We start from the raw sequence: 17,117 nt of genomic DNA, 5'->3' as shown, positions 1-17,117 counted from the left end.
TCAGCTTTGCAGTATCGGCCGATACCGATACCATACCGATACTTAAGATTTTATTTTCCTCAACATGAAAAAGCTGTCCTTCCATTGGTTCAGAGCATTCAAGGGCCAATAGGATATCTTAGATCGGCATGCAGTGAACATGTCATATATCAGTGAATGTTATGCATGAGCAAGTCACAAGATGCTGCATCCAAAATTCTATATTAGCGTTGGAATTAATGGTATCGGCATGTTACTTGTGAGTAGTCACCGATACAGATACCACTGTTTTTATGCACCTCTGCCGATACCAGTATCGGTATCGGAACAACAGTAGTATCACGTCAAGTTTATTTATATAACTCTTAATCACAAAAGAGTCTCAAAGGGGTTCACATGGCCACAACTAACAAATGTTAACGACATCCCGATCGCACCACAAGAGGGCAAGGAAAAATGGAAAAAAATAAATAAATAAAAATGTAATGGGATAAAACATTCAGCATACTGTTCCGTTGCAGAACATTACAATGATTCTATAATCCTAATCATGAATACATTATGGCTTCAATATTTATTATAGAAAATCCAAAAATATGATAAAATGGGAAGTGACACGAGTGTCACTTTATCATCTAGATGGGAGTTTAAAAAGCAGTTGAAATGGTAAATTATATTAAATGTTGATTCATGTTCTTTTCAATTGAATGAATGGATGGATATATGAATGAAGTTTATTGCAGCTCCATACATAACAGAAAAGTAAACAAACATCCTTTCGAAGAAATCAATGAACTAAAAAGGAATAAGCTGAAGCACCAGGTTTATTTTTGCCTAGTCCCATGAATCCCATTATTTATAACAAAACAAAATACTACATCACATTATAATTCTTAAATGTTATACATTTTATCATTGGCACTATACACATTATTTATTTTATTTATTTTTTCTTAAATCCCAAGGCAACATCAAGTCCATTCCACAATTTTACACCCAAAATTGAAACACATTTATATATTTTATGTTGGTCCTCAGTTTATGACAAACATAAATCAACCCCTTAAATTATAGCCTCATTCTCTTAATTAAAAAAAAAAAAAAAATCGAAATACAAACAGGTAGGCTATTCTTTATTCAATATTCAATATTTATTCATTTTGTCATTGTGCAAATAACATGGTTATAAACAACAACGAGATATCGTTATGAGCAACAAATACTGGCCTAATTATCAATAAAGGGCAGATGTGCATATATTTACTGCACGAAAAAAATAATTTACAATGTTTTCAAACACATGATATCCATACATTTTTAAAATATCAGATTAAATAAATAATTGGTTAGTTGATTCTCTGTAGCCAACCTTATTCATTATTCGAATCACATTTTTCTGTAATTGAATAATTGGGTCTATATTTGTTTTATACATTTTCTCAAACTTGAGCACACTATGACATGTAAATTAACACAAGATAAATAAAATATATAAAGACCTTAGTGCTACCAAAATTGCCAGTTATTAAATGATTTTGAAATCTCTTATCTGTCAAATTAAAGATTAATTTCAGAATGAAATCCTATTAAATGCCCGTGAAAACAGAATGCAGGTGGAGATTTCTGATAAGCATCTTACACCTGAGACTCAAGATAATCACTAGTCAGATCCCAACACCCTTACACTGAAAAAGAGTGAACACAATGGCTCTCTTTTCCAAGAGGGCACTTTTCAGAGGGGGTTGCTTTCCCTCTATTGAAGCATTGCTGGATTAACCTAATCAGAAGATTAATCAGACTTGAAACACTGCCGGCTGTGCCGGTGGGGTCTTTATCCGACTATGCCGGGCGGCAGAATTAGGATAGACAGTTGGGAGATGGCACTCTCACAATGTTCCCCGTAGAGCTCTCTGCTCGCCAAAAGACCCCAGAGGCAAAGAGGAATTAGGCTTCCAGTTTAGAGTTTTGGAACTGGGTCTTTGTCTCATTAGCTTTCAGACAAGCATTTAATGGTTGTTTTGAACTACTCCGACAGTGTACCATTACAAAAATGATAAACAGGAGAGGAAACAGAACAGCATTCGTTCACTATAGCATCCATTGATTGCAGGGTAAAGCCATGACACAATGAGCAGACTCCAACCACAAACGCCCACCTTCTTTCACTTGACCACCGGATGCAGCAAAGAGGTGAGGATCACACACTGTCCTCGCATAATTGTGTGGGAACGTCATTTTTCAACCGCAGCTTTGGCTCTGCACCTCCCAGGGGAACTTTTCTTCAACAGAAATCTTTCACGGTGGCTGCTGGTTCAGAGTGGAAATGGCTCATGAAAAACGGGTTTACTTTTTGTGATAGACGTGGCTGTCAATACGCATTCAGTCGTATTGAATCATACAAATTCTGACACTGTATATACAGTAATACTGTATCATCCAGCATTTCTTGTTCAATTAGCCATGAGTGAGGCCTGGAGTGTCTACAACATGGAAGCTGATTTGCTTGTCGGCATAAGATATCTTTTATTTTACACGATAGACATGGCTGTCAAAACCAATTCAGTTGTATTGACTCAGACAAATTCCGGGATGCTACTGATAATAGTTGAAAAATGGGCCCGACTCGTCCCTCTGCAGCAACCAATACATCTCCCAAAGCCCCCTGTCTTCTACCTCCATTAGATTGTATTTTGCGGTATGATTTATGAATGAAGGTCTGGCTGAGTATGACCAAAGTGTGTTCAAACAACAAGAGAAACACTTTGAGGGTCCAGAAAATTCATCTTTACGCTCTCTCTCTCTCTCTAGCTCTCCCTATCTTGTTGGTAAAACTTTTTGTGAACATCGTGCAGATTTCTGGTTCCATTTTGAATGGAGTAAATGTGAGGGAGTCCAGTCTGTCAATATATCCCAATTTGTGTCTTTATCGTAGATGTCGTCTTCTTTCTGTAGCAATGTGTGTTTTCCTTGCCTGACACAGTGAATTATACAGCGGCCCTTAACCCGTTAAGGCCAAAAGCGCAATACCGCATTTCTACCACTAGAGCCGGGAGCACTCTAGCACTCTTATACCTTTAAATACGGGAGAGCAGCTACATCGTTTTGTTGTGTTTTGACGAATTCTTGGTCTTTTAGCCGATGAAATGCATCAGAATATACACGCAAGAGTGACGTTGCAGTTGCTGGCTTATGTTAGGCAAGGTAACCTTTCATGTTTTTCAGAACCATTATTTTAAGAGTGACAGAAACAGGCAGAAGGTTTATCTAGTAAATTACAGTATTTTTGTTATTCTTCTTGTTTACAGCTGTTGATCGTACTTTACTGTGAACTAAATAGCAATAATATTAGACAAAGTTTTAGCACAGGCTTGCCCAATCCTGGTCCTCGAGGGCTGTAGTCCTGCAGGTTTTGGATGTTTGCGTCCTCCAACGCAACTGATTTTAAAAATCAGGATTGTTATCAGGTTTCTGCAGAGCTTGCTGATGAGCTGATTATAAGACTCAGGTGTGTTGGTGTAAGGGAACATCTAAAACCTGAAGGACCCCGGCCCTCGAAGACAAGGATTGGGCAAGATTGTTTTAGTCCAACCACCGCCCACTGGTAAATACCGACATATTTGTCTGACTTGATTATCTGACTGGTCTAGAGGTGTTCGTAGAGATTTTCATACTTTCTTTTTTCTGTCTGAGAGTGTGGCGTGAATGAATTCCCATTCAGCGTGCTCGCAACTGCCGCGATCAAACACAAGTGGAAACATTTTGCTAAATTGATAGTTAAGTCAAGCTAAAAGATACTACAGACTCAGTCTGCTAAACTTGATCTAAAGCTGCCAAAGAAGGAAATTCTTCCAATACAATGTGGACAAACAGTTTGCTGAACGGGATTATCAAAGAGTTGAAAGAGTGACAGGTTAACAAAGGTGACACATTTAAATGACTTACCTTCAAATAGAAGTCAAATTAGTGTGAATTATTTTGTGAAAAGCAAATTTGCAACCTACAGATTGCATTTGACGAGGCAATTAATCATTTGTGGTGTTTGTAGATCAACGGAGTCAAACATTACATTTAACTGAAACACAAGCGCTGGTAAACTTTTTTTTTACGACAGAAAAAAAAATGAAATGCGCTCAAATATAAGAATTGTGATATGAACTGTACTGTGGATTTTGTGAACCGTACTAGAGTCACAGTTATGACAGAACTGTACATGCACACACACAGTTGAAGTAATGTGAAGCCTGCGTCGCCATTCTGTGAAAAACAGTCATCACAACGGGGTGTTTTTTCTTTACAACCCATCATCACAGTGGGATAATACAAAGCCATTAGCAGAACGTTGGGGAGCATATGTACAGACAATATACCTCACAGCCAGCTATAACAGAGGGGGAAATTAATAACTGCTTTAGGTTAAACAAAAGATGAGAAGTTAAGACTTTTGGATATAAATAGATGCCTGTTATAAATTTTAGTGAAAAAATTAAGTCCGATAGATAATTTATTTTATGAATGGTAAAAAAAAATCTGGCTAACTTTCCTGACAACATTGAAAAGACTGTGCTCAAGGTATCAACGCTACTCCATTTCAATTCTCTTCAACCTCTAAAGCAGTGTGTACCGTGAACTTTCCTGCAATACAGTGAGACTTACTGCAATACCGTGTCCATGTCTGACGTGTCCTTTTGATATTATTCCATCCCTACTGAGATATTTTTTTTAGGAGCAAAACCAAGGTTCGTCTGATGAAACTATATATAATTTAGAATTGTTGGGAAAAAAAAAAATATGGCCCCAGTTGCCAACCCCTGCAGTTTCAAATTGTCATGTGCTGGAGGTTGGATCCAAAAGCGCAGACACAAATAAGGTTTTAACTATTTATTCACATCGAGAGGCGTAGGACAAACTTGACTGGACAAGAAACAAAGAGAGTTGCACAGAGGGGCAGAAAGCAATAATCCGGCAACACACACAATTCTCAGACTGCTACTATAGACAGTGAAGCGATCTGATTAGTTGTAGCAAGTAAAGAACGACATCACATAGGTCTAGACATCACCTAAAGGATTAAAGATTGACATCACATAGCCTAAAACTAGTTGAAACTAGATGATGGTTACATCAGTACAAAACAGACACTTGACCTCACGGTCGTGAACCCAAATTAACAGCTCATGAACTCAAACTTAACCTGACCAGCACATGACACAAACAACGTTCACATCATTGTCTAAAAGACAATGTTGTCCTCAGTGCTGTGGCTCTAAATTGGTTTACCTCCCATCCTGCTAGGAGAACCTCTCTGAATGTTTGGAGATGCCATTTCCTCCTGTGCCATTGTTGTTATTGGGTCTCCCCAGGATCAATTTTTTCACCATACTGTATGTATGCTGCCCCTTGAGAAAATCCATTGCAACTTCAATATCAGTTTCCATTGCTTTGCATACGATACTCAGGTGTACAGCCTCATGAATCCTGACTCCAGTGATGTTTTATGCATAACGGCCTGTCAGAAATTCAAAACTCGATGGCAACAATCCTTCTAAAATTAAACAACACTAGGTTATAATTACACCCACTGGCCCCAGTCCTAGCAGTACAAATAATTTTTCCTCCCTTGACGCCCATCAAAAAAACGTGTGGACAGAAGCACGGAACCTGGTAGTCATTTAAAACCGTCCTTTGATGCACAAGTCACCAAACTTCATTTCAGACAATTAACCAGTCATATCTCTCTCTCTGGTCTTCTTCGGGCACTCCGGTCTCCTCCCACGTTCCAAAGACATGCATGGCAGGTTAATTGGGTGCTCCGAACTGTCCCTTGGTATGCTTGTGCGTGTGGATGCATGTTCATCTCTGAGTGCCCTGCGATTGGCCGGCAACCAGTCTAGGGTGTACCCCGCCTACTGCCCAAAGCCACCCCCCGCGACGGGATAGAAGACTGTCTTTTTCTTGCCCATTACGTCAGCAAACTCCCATTCAAATGAATGACGGCGGCTGTCGATTATGCGACGGATATGTCATCACGATCACGTGACCAGGATAATGGCGTTGCCCATGGTATGTTCTTATTTTGTTACTTAATCAGTTTAAAAATAAAAAATACGGTAATACGTTGGCCAGAGATATTTGCACTTTTATCCTTTATTCACAATGTCTAATCCATTACTTGAAATTGAGTTATTAGTGGTGTGTTCTTTTAAATATATTTTTTCCTTGTATTACTGTTTGTGAAACTTACTAAATAATTAAAATGTCTTGATTTGAAAAATATATATATATATATATTGAGAAACACATTCTAACTTTGTTTCAAATGGTGCTATAGTTAAACTTTGGTGTTTTAGGTTTAATTCATCAATAATGTTTCATGTTTTTTTTGTTTTTTTGACGTCTTGCTTTTGGAGCACCCAACAGTGAAGCTGAAAGTATGTTTCTGGCCCTTTCTGCTACTCTCCCAATCCAACTACGTTGAGTCGACTTTACCATGACCAAACTGCCCGTTTCTCTCACTTTGATCAGAGTGGTCAAAACCAGGTCCAGAAAATAAAAACCCTGCCACAGTTTGGCTTTAGCCACAGATGCTTCTACTCAACCGGCTGTTAAACGAACTCCCCGGTGCCAGTTGAGTAGAAGAACTGGGACAGAGTAACATGCATGATGCAGATGATGTGGTAGACCAAAAAACTCTATATAGTGAAGTATCCGACATCACCTTTTATACTAACCCCAAGACATTAAGCAAAATATATGTGATAAAAGATGTACATACCAAAAATCAAAGACATACGAATGCGTTGCTAAGGGTACAAAAGTTCACCAAACTTATTTTCTCGTATCTCAGTCAAAAAAATGTAAAACTTTCCAGAGAAGCATACTAATGCTAAGGTTCGATGTGTCTTGTGCCCAGTGACGCTGAAAGAAAGCGTGAAGAGAGTTCTTCTTCATCACGCCGTGCTTGTCTCTCAGTCTTAGAGCAGCAAAGTGTTTGTCCTTGTCACGCAGGCAGCACGTCCACCCATGGCAACACAAGTGGCAGTGTACGTGATAATCTAGCATTTCTTTCCCTGTAGTGTTAAACATTCTTCAGCGCCAATGTTTGATTATAGCTAGACCCGTTTTAATGGAGTTTTCACACTATGAACAGTAAAACAGAGAAAGATATGACCTGGATGAATGAGAACATCCGCAAGCAGAACAGTAGCAATAATCACCTAATCAGTTGAGAGGGGTTCCACTCCTCATATCAGTGGAGTTCCACATCAATAGTCACTGCTTTGACTTTGACAATGATGGTGTAAGTTCCCTTTTACAGCACAGCCTGTCAGTATAATCCACATCAAAAATGAGCAGACAACTCCAATGGGAAAATATTCAGCCTTGTGTCATCTCAGAATGGGACGATAAACTGAAGCAGAAGAAAAATGATCTGTGAGGGAAGCCGCAACAGATAAGAGGATTACTCCATTATTACCTACCCCAGAGGCTGTTACCCTAGAGCAGCGCAAGACAGTTGAAAAAGGGCAAGACCTTGATTCCCCCCACAACACCCCATCTGCTGCACCCAATATTGTTGGACAGATTGAGCAGGCAATAGGTGCAACATGACAGTTGATGCCACATGTTTTCAGCTCAAGCCTGAATCCTGAGATGACCTTGACGTCCTGTCCAGCTTCCTTTTTACCCTCTTCCAGAGACGCCAGATGGATGGATCTGATCAATGGTTTGGACTTTGAGGTTACGTGTGTTTTAAACAATCAAGGGATTTGACTGTTTTGAGGCGAAATGTTCCATCCGCAATGATCAAATAAAGATGTGACTAAGTCTTACACATAGATTAGAACAAAAAATTCTTCTTCGGGGCTCGATGGTCATTCTCACCTTGTCTAACTTAATTTTATCATGCAATTGTGTGGTTATTAATGGATGACCTATATATCCCAACATAGCAGTTTTTCCTTACAATTGCATGAAATTAATGGCAATTTTCTCATTTCTAATGTCAAGCTCCTGACTGTAAAACGGCAGCAACTTAAGTACCGTTTGGTGAAGGTCAAGACACATACCCGCTTCATATGATTCATGATGATACGCTCTGTGCGGCTATCATTGGCTGCATGTGATCACACTACATTGATCGGCCTATCTGTGCTACAGGAAGTTTGGTGCGCTCAGTAGTTGATTTGTGACTGGTGTGATGGTACGTCGTGTGATTTCTTTATTATTGTAATTACTTCATGCTATGTCAAGCAAAAAAAAAAAAAAAAGAAAAAAAAGAAAGTGGTCAGGCGAATATGTGCAATATGAACATGGAGTTCCACAGGGTTCAATTCTGGGGCCTCTGTTGTTCCATTAAAAAAAAAAAAGAAAAAAAAAGAAAAAAAAAAGGTTGTGCTTGTTTTGAAGTGCTTATGAATATAGAGTTGAGTTGAATGATGATTTTCAATCATTTGATTTGATAAAAAAAAAAAAAATCATTGAAAATATCCTTTGCTTTGTGAAGTTTCAATTTTCGCAAAACAGTACATCACGAACAACCAATACACTCAACACTGGTGATGCCTCACACCCGCGTGGGCTTCTGAGTTAGGACTCCCGCTTCGGATTAAACAAAGACATCAAGAGTGCTGCCACGTAAAGAGTGAAGTGATAATTACTGTCATTCAGGCAGAAAGCTCATAGCACAGGCGGGAATTAATGTGCGCGAGCTAATGATGCTGTCTTTATGTTAAATAAATACACACCAGATGTTTGAGGCATCAACTCGACCACTGAAACTTCCCCATGTCTTGAGTACCAAGTCCTTACTTAAGCTATTTACAGCTTGATATATGGGAAATATGCCAAGACTAGAATTCCTCTCAAAATATTAGTTGCTTATAATGACAACTCTAAAATAAATGACCCTCATTTCAGCATCTGCCATAATGTTTTAGGGCTAGGAATTAATCTAAGTGGTCCAATTCCGTGATAAACTAATTTACAAGACATTCAGAATGGATCTCTATCTTTATCGTTGTTTCAGAAAATGACAACCTGGTCTTGCCGTCACACAGATCACCATCCAAACTGTCACTGTCTAACCGTAAACACAGCATACCATCGTCCCTTGACCCTTACCACTTTACTGTCACTTGATATCCAGTTAACTATCAAGTTGGGCTTTTGCAAGACACAATGAGCTTGAATTGCCTTTCAGAAGTGGAGAGGAGAGAGATCAGAACATTTCAGCTTGACAGGTACACTTATCACCTATTTAGAAATTTTCAAATGATTGTACAAAAAAACAAAAAGCTTGTCTACATTGCTTTTTATCGGCTTTTTTTTTTGTTTTTTGTTGAGATTGAATATACTAATACTTAATGCCAAAAAGTTCAACCTTAGTTTCATCAGATCAAAACACATTTTCCACCTCGTATTAGGGAGATTTCAAGTATGGTTTTGAAAAATGTAGCCAGGCTTGAATGTCATTTGTAAGATTGTAAGGTTTCTGTATCGTCACCCTAGCCCATTGCCCAGACTTAACAAGACTTCTTTTTTTTTTTTTTTAATCATTTGTGTCACACATATTAAACAGCCACTTCTTGCCAGAAATTAATGCAGCTCCTGCTGCCCTCTTGACAGCCTCCTTGATCAGTTTTCCTCTTGTTTTCTTTTCATCTTGTCACATGAGCGGCAGAATTAGGACCCAAACGCAGAAAAGACACTGGAATCTGGAGAGAGTCTTTCTATACAAAAAGACAAAGTAACATCAGAGAGCAGGGCTGGATTCAGATGGCCTCGAAGAAAACACTTGATGGAGAAACCTCGACTTGAGAGAGCAGGACTGGATGCATGGAAGCAACCTCGAACACATGAAAGAACAGCTTGCATGGAAGAGTAGCGATAGGAAACCTCAATGTGCTGAGAAAAACCTTTGGCTAAGGAACCTCAACATACTGACAAAAATGTTATTCATTAACTCTTGCAAAGTCTATGCACAATTCTATATGACAGAATAAAGACCTATATGACAAAATAAGAGTCACAAATACAACACTCAAGAGTGACAATTACAGCTACTGTAGCAAATACTTAGCAGCTGACTTCATCATCACGGGAGACATAGTAACTGTGTAGCAACTGACAATATTGTCATCACCACTAACCATAACCAATCTCAAAACACATTATAATAGGATTCCTGTACTCTGTAAAGCCACTATTGTGCTGTATTTTCTCTACCCTTGTCTCTGTATTCCAAAATATACTTAAAATGGTATTCTACTTTTCTTCTACTTGCTGATACCTTTGACATCCCAGTAATGCTGTGGAAATTCTCTGTGGACAATGGCGATGTGAGTAAAATGAGCCTACAAAAATGTCAGCAAAGGCATGCTTAAATTTATTTTGGTGTTAATAAGAGACACTATAAATAGTGGTGGCTGAATCTAATTTAACACGAGTTAAAAAGTGATTGTTTCATTCTTAACACAACATGATCCCTACTTGCTAAATGAGGTTACGTTTAATCAAAAATTTCCTCTGGATCAAGAAAAACCTCATTCATAAATGTTCAGTAGCATTTAATTGTTTTGAGCTCCTGAGTGACGAGAGAGAAACTAACTATAAAATATAATGTATGGCTTTGCAATCATCACTTGTGTGAATCTTTCATGAGTGACAGACTACATGTGTAAACAAGGGGCACTAGGGACAATGTATTGGGCAAAATAGATTTTCCCTTCTCACGTTGGCAAGCCGAGTGACCTTTGCCCTCTAAGTGCTTCTGTCTGATTCTTCCTTGTATGGTCCCAGACGGACGAAACACACACACGGGCACACACAACATCCTGCACAATTCCTCCCTAAAACGGACTCCCCACTAGTACACACACGGCCACTCACTGTCCAGCAGTCAATATTTTCTGAAGGATGGCCTCTCTGGAGAACTAGCAGGCAATCTGAGAGGGCCCCAGCAATGAAAGGGCCCGTGATTGCATTCGACCGTGGCGCTTGCAAAGACGTCGTACATCAAATGCCAACAGATGAAAAGCCATCCTCAAAGAGTTAATCAGCAGAGTAGCTTTCATGGTCACGATGCAATTTGTCTCAATATCTTGACAAGAGGACGGGCTCTTGTAAAAAGCAGCATTATAAATAAATACAAATAGCAAAATCCCATATAGTATTAGTGCTTCTTGTCCACAGAGTGTGACGTAATAGGGCTGTGCAATTAATTGAAATTCAATTTCAATTTCAATTATTAGACTCCACAATTACAAAATCAGTATAATCATAAAAAAAGATTAATACTAATTTTGAGTTGTTTAAATGTATACATTTTCACCTTTTTCACATCTGAAATTAACTAATTTAATACATTTAGTTTCATTCAAAAGGAACTTGCACAATTATAGCGTTTCAAATAATTTTATTTGTCTTAATTTTTTAAATTTGTTTTTTACTTTTAAACATTTTCTTGTTTTGTACCTAAAAATCATCCTACTGTACGGTGCACATGGTGCACTACAACTTCAAGTTTTCGTCAAAATACGGTTATTAAACATATATTATTCTAAGTTCTGTTTGGTCCAAAGGAACTTACATAATTATAATGTTTCTATTTTTTTTTTAATTATTTTTTAATATTTTTAAGTGTGTCTTGTTTTGTACCAAAAAAATAAATGATTGTCCTACTGCACAGTTTTTGCCAACATAAATGAATAAATAAATAAATAAATAAATAAATTCTGTCTAAAGGAACCCACATAATTGTAGTGTTTCTATTTTTATTTTATTTTTTTATTTTTATTTTAAAATGGTCTTAGTATTTTTAAATGCTTAAAAATGTTCTTGTATTGTACCAAAAAATAAATTGTTGGAATGATCCTGATTCCAATTATTGCCAAAATAATCATGATTATTATTTTTTTCCATAATCGAGCATCCCTATGATGTAATCTTCAGACTCGTCGATGGATGCAAGTATGAAACATTTTCCTAATTTGGCTAACCTTGAAGCATGTGTGTGCCACGACCAAACTGTGCCTTGATGCCCTCCCCTCTGACCAAACTGGCTCAGCTGGATTTGAAAGCCCATCCAATTTACATTCTGAGCAACAGTACAAATGTGCTTATTTGAGGCTATTTTAGCTCCCTGCATACTTTCCACCACACACCTGATGTAGCACTCGAGTGTGATTCTTATGGAGTGGATGATTGGGTGTCAACGAGGCTTAATGGTAGCTTCTCTTCACCCCTATTTTCTGACCTCTTGTACTACTTACTTCAATCAAATTAATATGTGGGTCCACTGACGCCAGTAGACCACAGAAGACGATCAATGGCGCATGGTATTTAAATGCTCCAAAAAGCACATTGAGGCACTTGAAAGACTTCCACTTGAATGAATGATCATACAGATGGGAAGTATGCTTTTGCACAATGTTTCTTTCAATTATGCAATACACTATATGCAATTGTGATGTGTGTTTAAATAGCTATGAAGGGGCAAGTTAGGGTGCGAGGTAGTGTACACTGTACTGATCACTAGTCAACTCAAGACAGACCACCATTAACACACATGTATGGCTAATTTACAGTGGTGAAAGGGTTAATTCAGTTAAACAAAATGATGACATGTTGGGTACAATCTGATAGTGTTCATTCAATCAAGTGTGAACCCTGTCATTTAAACCCTGTTGCACTTCAAATGAGTGCGATCCGCAACTTAAACAGTCTTGGTCTGCTTAAAACAAAAAACAAAAAAAAAAAAAATCATCTGCTACAGACCTTGTTGAATTCTGGTCAACATGTAAACACATAGTAACCACATGGGAAACTATAAACCGAGTTGACGTTAAAAATAGCAGCACATTGCAGTGTTGGCTGCAGGAGCGATTGCCTTGTATTCATCCATCCATCAATTTTCTTGATTCTTCACAAGGGTTGCGGGGGGGTGCTGGAGCCCACCCCAGCTGGCCCTGGCCAGCAGGCGGGGTACACCCCGGACTGGTTGTCAGCCAATCGTAGGGCACACAGAGACGAACAACCATCCACACTCACAAGCACACCTAGGGACAATTCGGAGCGCCCAATCAACCTGCCATGCACGTCTTTGGAATATGGGAGGAGACCGGAGTACCCGGAGAAGACCCACGCCGGGGAGAACATGCCAACTCCACCCAGGAAGGCCGGAGCATGGACTCGAACCCGAGTCCTCAGAACTGGGAGGCGGACGTGCTAACCAGTCATCCACTGTGTCACCTGCGCCACAACTTAGACCTGCTTTTAAAGATTAGACTACTTTCAGTCATCAAATTGTCAGTTGGCCGGGGACGTGTCTATGAAAATGCCTTCGGTCCAATAGAACGCCCGTCCAGGTTGGGCGTTTACAACACGCTAAAATAGGCTTGCACCAGCACAAAAATCAAGCTGTGACAGTTATTACGCCTGAGTGGATATGTGCCGTCTACGAAAAGAGAACCTGGAGACTTCATTTGACATACATCAAGTTGGACTGTGGATAACAAGAAAACTCCACAAAAAAAAAAAAAAAAAAAGGCCCAAGTCTGACATGGATTTGAAACCAGACCCAAACACCAGTTAATCCCTTGAATTAAAAGCAGAGAAGTCATTGCCATGTCAAGGTGTGTTTTCCTAGCATTGCAGTTGAGTGTTTGGCATGCTCTCCACATTCTAGCCTCATGTCTGATCTCTTTGGAGCAGTCCATCCACCTAGACTGTAGACAGGCTCGATTATGTTCAAGGCTGGAACATCCCGAGGGGAAAATTCCTCATCTGTACTTGGGTATCCAGTCAGTCATTCCTTTGCTCTCAGGACATGTCGACTCAAGTCATCAGCATCAATTGTGCCTGTCTGCATCGACATAAGCACCTGCCATCCTCTATTAACCTAAAAAATTAATGGAGGTCACAATTGTACTGTATGTCTTAGACTTGCCAATGTGACTCAAATCCATCTTTGCCTCCATCATTTATCTGTAGCACGTATCTTGGATGATGTTACTGAAAGTTGGATGCTGTACCAGCTGACAGTGGCTAGGATTTAATACACTGGACAACAATCAAAACATCTACTGTTACTTGGGGTACAGACTGAATGTCAAAGTGTTTAGTAAGGCAACAGCTCTACTTGAAGCAGATGAATAAACGTCTTTCATACTAATTTGTGGGTCATTTGCCGGCCATTTTCACAGAAGCAACCTCCTTCACTCCCGACTGTTTTACTGGATTTTGACTGACTTTGCAAGGCCCACAGAATATTCTGTTTTATTACTATAAAAACATGGAACCTACCAAACGAAAGATTAAAGTCTTTTCTTTAATCAGGAAAAAAAAAAAGTATTTTTTATCGGTTTCAGTTTTGCAGCAATTAGCATTCCAATATAGCTAAGTTTCATCATTACTCACAAATCTATTTAAAATTGTGAGTAATTGAGCTTTTTTTCAACATAGCCACGGTTGATCTCCTATATTCTTCTGCCCCCTGCTGGCTGTTTTTTGTAATTACTACCATTGCTTTAAGTGACGTCTTCAGGTCAGAGGCTATATCAAAGCCTTCTGTATGCTCTAACATTAGAATAACATAAAAAAACATAAATACAGTGGAACCTCTACTTACGAACGTCTCTTCATACGAAATTTTCGAGTTACGAAACGCCTCAACGGGAAAATATTGCCTCCTGTTACGAAAGAAATTTCTAGATACGAAGGTAAAAATACATTACCGAACGCAACATACTTTCGGCTATGGCTATTTCCTATCATAGGTACCTATGAGTGTAAATACTAGATCGGTGTTTGTGCATCGTTCTGGCATCCCATTGGCTAAGAGGAACCTTTACCATAGGTATCTATGAGCCTAGATACTAGATCGGTGTCTATACAGCGTCCTAATCATTCATCCCGCGGCCCATGAAGTGTTCCGATAGTTTTTCGTAAATGTATGAACTAACGGCCAACGAATTTGTGCAAAAATTCAAACAATTGGTGATTGATGAAGGCACAGTAAGTTTTTAATTACGACGAGACGGGCCTTTTTTTTTTTTTTTTGAAAAACGATGCCTCGCCATACCGGAAGTTTCCATGACGTTTCAGAATTTGTTTAAAAGAATCGGCCAGAAAAAGTGTTCACCAGTCGGGTGTTTGCTCACTAAGATGATGTTTGCCTTGGAAATTTACGAAGCATTGTTTAAAAAAAACAAAAAAAAACATCCTTGGTTCAGTTCTTTGCAAAACACCAGGCAGAAAAAAACACTTCTGAGAGAGAACATGAACCAAAGAGGGCAAAAAACGATGAGGCAGCAGTTAAAAAGGTAAATGACCATCATTTTTATTCTTTACTCTATTCTTTGTTTTTACATTACGCAGAACTCTCATTTATTGTGCAATAATCTAATTATAACATGTATTTGTTACATGTTTTGATGCATTTTTATGCTTTCTAAAACATTTATGTCTGAATTTTGGGAGGCTCGGAACGGATTAGGGCATTTACATGGAAAATGCGTCTCTACTTACAAAATTTTCTACTTAAGAACTTTCTTCCGGAACCAATTAATTTCGTAAGTAGAGGTACCACTGTACGTCTTCGGGATACTTAAAACATTTAAAATAGAACGTATTTATACGTTTTTGGGAGCAAATGAGTTAAGTGTAACCTATGAGACCAAAACAATCTGCCGCAAAATGAATCTGATTTTGTTTATTGTACAGATTAATTTATTGCTTTTTTTTAATATTTTTTTTTAAAAGAGGACCTTGAAAAAAAATAATTGCAACATTGAGGGGGAAAAAAGTATCGCAATTAGATTATTTCTCAAAATCTTGTCACCCATGATCAACAATAGACACGGCCCCTGTCATTAGACTACATTGTACTACTTGCTTTACATATTGGGTGGCATGGCAGGAAAAAGATAAGAAAAAGAAGAAATTTGTTCTCATCTCTCACTTTTTCACTTTCCACCAATCACAATACCTGCCTCGGATTTGTCATTGTTTGCTTTTCTTGCTGGTCTATGTCAAGAAGAGCTTAGTAGCTATTGCTCGTTTTTTTGTTGTGAATGTCAAGATGTGCTGCTCAGTACAGGGACAAATCCAGTGGGAAACAGGGCAAGAGGCCACACAAAAATCTTGACTTTCATAACTCAGCTGTTTTTTTTTTTTTAAACAAATATACATATTTAATTATATATTTACATATTTGCTTCTCATATTTTAGCTTAATTTTTCTGTATGCAGCTCTTTTGGATAGCACTGGTCTAAATGAAAGCATATTTTGCAGTAGGTTAGTTTATGCTGGTTTAACTTAAAATGCCTCTAATATATTAGTATGATTTCATATTACAAATATTCTCTTGCCAGACATAATGTCACGTTAGGAGAGTGACATATTTTTGAGCTGTTTATCAGACATCTACTAAGCGCCTCACCATGAAAGGTTTCTTCCCTCGGCGTTGTCGTGCCAAGATCTGGCAGGCGCCATGAAACCTTCCACTCAGTCACCAAGGTTAGGTGAATGACAACACTGCGTAAGTGAGACACAAGAGGAGGGATGAGTGCCATTGAGGGAATTCGCACTGCTCAGTCACGTCGCCTTTCTTTTGTCAGGCACTTTCCTTTTGAATTCTAAGCCAGCATTTTTGCAACATTCAAATCTCTGCTCGGTTTATTTATTTATTTTTAATTAAACATATAAATGTGTACTTAAATTAGACACCATAGCCAGCATCACAGAACACCATTAAGGTAGAACAAGTTAAGCTAATGTAATTGTTATGTAAATGCATTCCAATTATCAGTACAATAAGCTAGTGTGGATTTATGTGGATTTGGAAGTATTTCATTACAAAAGGTTAATGGAAACCGTTTATTACAAAGGAAGATTTTATCCCGGCTAAAAATTCATCCCACTGCTAATGCTCAAAATTAAAATTCATTCTACTTATTTGCATTAACTGACTTCAATGAGTAACCCAGGTGATGTAATTAATATGAGTCAATACTCATTAGACTGCATGACCTTAGTTCGATGCTACTACTTTCCATTTTTAACAGACATAAGTCCATCTATTCCCAGATAATATTACACATATAAGTGAAAAGTGTTGAAGTGAAACTCCAGATGAGGA

At 38.4% G+C, this 17,117-nt stretch overlaps 1 protein-coding gene across 16 annotated transcripts in view; it reads right to left on the bottom strand.

Moving 5' to 3' along the window:
* ptprsa (protein tyrosine phosphatase receptor type Sa) overlaps positions 1 to 17,117 on the bottom strand; it is a 245,904-nt gene that overhangs the window by 206,454 nt on the left and 22,333 nt on the right. Inside the window, exon 2 of one of the 16 annotated variants that reach the window (XM_077535316.1) lies at positions 2,136 to 2,283. The exons of the other annotated variants lie outside the window; for them this stretch is intronic. The gene's annotated coding sequence lies outside the window, so the exon portion shown is untranslated. The remainder of the gene's footprint in view (positions 1 to 2,135; positions 2,284 to 17,117) is intronic. 16 annotated transcript variants of the gene reach the window in all.

Source organism: Festucalex cinctus, chromosome 10 (genome assembly GCF_051991245.1).
Source record: "Festucalex cinctus isolate MCC-2025b chromosome 10, RoL_Fcin_1.0, whole genome shotgun sequence".
Classification (NCBI taxonomy): domain Eukaryota; kingdom Metazoa; phylum Chordata; class Actinopteri; order Syngnathiformes; family Syngnathidae; genus Festucalex; species Festucalex cinctus.
The sequence above is the reverse complement of the archived record's forward strand: the minus strand, read 5'-3'. Positions and strand labels throughout refer to the sequence as shown.